At 41.6% G+C, this 4,852-nt stretch overlaps 1 pseudogene; it reads left to right on the top strand.

The window, feature by feature from the left end:
* The first annotated feature begins 3,536 nt into the window (after positions 1–3,536).
* On the top strand, positions 3,537–4,335 carry LOC137758509 (NADH dehydrogenase [ubiquinone] 1 alpha subcomplex subunit 12-like; annotated as a pseudogene).
* The last annotated feature ends 517 nt before the right edge of the window (positions 4,336–4,852 follow it).

The raw sequence follows: 4,852 nt of genomic DNA, 5'->3' as shown, positions 1-4,852 counted from the left end.
GAATGAGTTCCAAGACAAACCCAGTCTTCTTTCTCCTTTTGCCTGGAGTAGATAGAGGTACTTCTTAGTTTTTCATGATCTTTCCCTACCTACCTTCCCAACTTATCTTGTACTACTCTTTCCCTTGTTCTTTTCATCCTAACACACTGGGCTTCCAGCTGTGATTCAAATATGTGCCGAGTTAGCTTTCGCTTAGGACCTTTGCCTGGAGTGTTCTTCCCCTTGATTTTCACGTTCCTAACTCCTTCTTGTCATTCAGACCTGTGGCAGATGAGATTTTCCAAAGATGGCCACACCACTGTATATCCTGCGATGTGAGGTTGATACTCCTCCTTCAAGAGGTGGGGTCTCTGTTGCTCCCTGTTGGAAGTTGGTGGATCTTTGTAATCATCGTAACCAATAGAGCACAGCAGAAGTGACTTCCAAGGCTGGGTCACAAGAAATAATAGTGCTTCCACCTGGCTCACTCACTCTCTCTCTCAGGACACTCACCCTTGGAACCCGGCCACCACATTGTGAGGAGACCGGGACACATGGAGAGGCCCTGTGGAGGTGGGCTGGCCAGCAGTCCCACTTAAGCACTCAGCCAGCAGCCAGTATCAACCACCAGACATGTGACTGAGCAAACCCTGAAATGGTTCCAAGCCCCAGACTTTGAGCCCTTCAGCTTGGCCCCAGATATTATGAGGCAGAGACAAGCTGTCTCCACTATGCCTTCTGAGAATCCCTGATCCATAGAATCTGTGAACATTATAAGCTGTTGTTTTAAAGCCACCAAGGTCCTGGGTACTTCAGTATGCAGCCGTAGTAGCTGAAATAAGACCTCAGCGTAAATACCTCAGAGAGGTTTTCCCTGACCACCCAATCTAAAGTGGTGACCCAATTATCTCATCACCTTCTTTAATAAAATTAAATGATGCATGGCACTCTGCTAGTTTCCTTATTTGTTTGGTTGCCTTGCTTGCTGTGTGCCTCCCTCCCCTAGAAAGTAAACTCCATGTGCACAAAGACCCTATCTGTCTTATCCACCGCAAAGTCCTCAACGCCCACAACAGTGTCTGCTACATGGTACATTTGCTAAATTAATAAACAAATGAATGAATGAATGAAGCATTCCTAGGCAATTAGATTCTTGCATTAGACCTTATTTTTTTGGCTACTTGATATAACAAACTTTTACTGAGAACTTCCTCTTTTCTCAGGGGATGTGTTATAATTTCCTATTCTGTGGCTGTAAGTGTGCTTCAAAGAGTGATTTAACGCTAATAGAAGTAAAAATAAGTAGTAAACAGTAGATTCATATAATGAGATTTTTTAAATTGGGCTTAGAAATGACAGAAGTAGGGAAAAATAAAATAACGGGAAGTAAGACAAACTCTTTGAGCATTAAAAAAGAAAAAGAACAAAAAAAGAGCTTGCCAAGGAAAGTGATAGTTTTTGGTCACTGCAAACTGGAATTCTACCATTGTGATATGATTTGCAGTTTCCTAAAAACAGCATAATCCTTTTTATTTATTCAAAGAATACCACCATGTTGGTCAGAGAATTCATTAGATGATATGGGAAAAGCCAGCTCCCTGAAATCCAATTCTCTATGGCTAGGTAGAATGGTAAACCAAAGCCTTCCCCTCTCCCTTACTTACTTAACACTCTTTGCCCAAAAGAGGTTGGAATCAATGACCAAACCAATGGAGGAATGAGAGAATCTATAATGTGTAAATAGAACTCAGGCTTTTTTAAAAGTTTGAGTCTAAATTGTTCTTAGAAATTGTTCATGAAGTAAGTCTGGTTTAGCCAGCTACCAGGGAAGTTTCTTCCTAAGACAGTGAGTTTTCTTCCCTTGGACAAGTATATTTACATTTTTGTTTTCAAAATCAAAACCACCCTGGCTGTTTTATAAAATGTTGGAGCCAATTTAACAGTTCCACTGGCCTTAGAGAAAATATTAGAATCTCACAAAGGAGCACAGAACTAGAATATTATGAAGAGTTGCTAGGGTAAATATGTATTTATTATGACAGCCTTGGCAAAATGAACACCTAGCAGCCATAAACGTGCAACTTGTTTGTGTCTATTATAACTTACAACTTACAGTAATGACTTCTTGTCACTAAAAATGTTCGAAGTTCCTTGGCTAGAAAAAACATAGGAGATGAGGCATGACCTGTTTGAAGTTAACTATTCCTATAGAATAATAATACAGTGCGTAACAAATAATACTTTCCAGAGGATGCTAGAATTAAAATGAGAGACGCTAAATCCTCTTGATTCCTTACCATCCAACAATTACCTATTATTCCATGGCCTTTCATTATGTACTCACCAAAATACCCAAGTTGATGTTACAGTTGACCCTTGAACAACATGAGGGGTGGGAGTACTGACCCTCTGCACAGTAGAAAATCTGTGTATAGTTCATAGTAGGCCCTCAGTATTCGAGGTCCTTCCGTATCCACAGTTCAGCATCCACAGATTCGACCAACTGCAGATTGTACAGTCCTTTAGTATTTACTGTTGAAAAATTCTGCGTGTAAGTGGAGTCACCCAGTTTAAATCTGTGTTGTTCAAGTCAACTGTACTTACAACCACCTATACCTTTCCTTCTGATTTGGTATCTATTCTCTTACCTTTATCATGAATCTCAATTTAGGTAAAATTCTTCATGGCCTTCTCTTCAAATATCAGTTGAGAAAAGGGAATTCAAAGGCTATAAAGTGAAATTGCTTACCCCTCCCAATTGTTATCTGTTAAGTCAGAAGGAGCTCTGACCTGAAAACAGGCCTCTGACCAATCATTAGACCAAGTCTTAATGAGACCAAAATTGTGGATTCAAGTCTACACATGGGTTACTTTTACTTACTTTGCAAGACACCAGAGACTATTCCTCTAGTCTTTTTTCACGTCTTTGATGAAAAGACAATTAGATGAGGAGAATGTGAAAATTCATCAAAAAACCACAAATGTCCACTAAACAGCCATTGGAAACTTGTGCTCCAATCTGCATTTACTATCTTAGCTTAAGCCAGGTCCCCAGTCCCTCTTGTGAGTTGCATGTCAACCAGATGGCCCCTGCATAGGCATTAACAACCCAACTGTTAACCTCCCAACCTTGGAACTTGCCTTCCTGCAAGGAGACTAAGTGAAAGCTGCTTAGATACCTTTTACTTAGAAAGTCAATTCACAGACTAGATTTTCTGCCTTCAAACTTAATGTCCTTTATGTGTGCCATTGCTTTTAGCCCGACTATCCCTGTTTTCTAATTTTCCCTTCCAGTTCTTATGCCTGTTCTATTTTTACAGCATAATTATTAAGAAAAATTTTGTTCCAGGAACAATCAGAAAATAATCCAAACCCAATCAGTTGAATAACCACAGTCATCATAATCATCATCATTGTCCTTATAAGAAGGTGGCAAGGTTAACCTGGTATAAAAAACAACAACAAAAAAACAGATTCCAGGAAGCTTAAAATTCTTGAATGTTCTCTCTGTGTTAAATTCAAACTGAGGCAGTGTGCCAGAGAGGTGGGGCCTGTGGGACAAGATGGAGTTGCTGCAGGTCCTGAAGCTCCGGCTGCAGCAGGTCAGTGACCACAGCGGCCTCCGCGGCTATCTACAGGTTTTTTTCAGGGCAAGTGATGTGAGGGCTGGCGCATTAGTGGGGAAACACAAATATGGAAACAAATACTACAAAGACAACAAGCAGCTTTTTGGCCGTCACTGATGGGTTATATATACTACTGAAATGAATGGAAAAAACACATTCTGGGGGACTTCCCTGGTGGCACAGTGGTTAAGAATGTGCCTGCCAATGCAGGGGACATGGGTTCAAGCCCTGGTCCGGGAAGATCCCACATGCTGTGGAGCAACAAAGCCCGTGCGCCACAACTACTGAGCCTGCGCTCTAGAGCCCACGAGCCACAACTACTGAAGCCCCCGCACCTAGAGCCCGTGCTCCGCAACAAGAGAAGCCACCGCAACGAGAAGCCTGCGCACCGCAACCAAGAGTAGCCCCCACTTGCTGTAACTAGAGAAAGCCCGCGTGCAGCAACAAAGACCCGATACAGCCAAAAATAAATAAATACGTTAATTAATTAATTAATTTAAAAAAAACACATTCTGGGGTGTGGATGGAAGCATGGTGCCCCCCTGAACGGCATCGTTGGCTTCACTCTATGACTGATGATCCTCCAACAACAAAACCACCTACTGCTAGTAAATTCATTTGGACAAACCATAAATTCAACATGAGTGGCACTCCACAACAATATGTACCTTATTCCACCACTAGAAAGAAGATTCAGGAGTGGGTCCCACCTTCAACACCTTACAGGTAAAGACAATGAAGAACAATTTACATGTAAAATATGGAGCTTTTCCTGTAATCGTATTTTTACTGCTTACTGTTAACTTGATTAAAGTTATTTGGTAAATAAATAAATAAGTAAATTCAAACTGAGAAATTTACATTCTCTTTATTCCTTTTTAAAAAATTTTTAAATTTTTATTTATTTTATTTTTGGCTGTGTTGGGGCTTCGTTTCTGTGCGAGGGCTTTCTCTAGTTGTGGCAAGCGGGGGCCACTCTTCATCGCGGTGTGCGGGCCTCTCACTATCGTGGCCTCTCTTGTTGTGGAGCACAGGCTCCAGACGCGTAGGCTCAGTAATTGTGGCTCACGGGCCTAGTTGCTCCACGGCATGTGGGATCTTCCCAGACCAGGGCTCGAACCCGTGTCCCCTGCATTGGCAGGCAGATTCTCAACCACTGCACAACCAGGGAAGCCCTCTTTATTCCTTTTACCAACTCCATATCCTAGTTCAAGAAAATAAGCTTTCAGGAGTGGGTTTTTTTTTTT

This window comes from Eschrichtius robustus, chromosome 2, assembly GCF_028021215.1.
Source record: "Eschrichtius robustus isolate mEscRob2 chromosome 2, mEscRob2.pri, whole genome shotgun sequence".
Lineage (NCBI taxonomy): Eukaryota > Metazoa > Chordata > Mammalia > Artiodactyla > Eschrichtiidae > Eschrichtius > Eschrichtius robustus.
The sequence above is the reverse complement of the archived record's forward strand: the minus strand, read 5'-3'. Positions and strand labels throughout refer to the sequence as shown.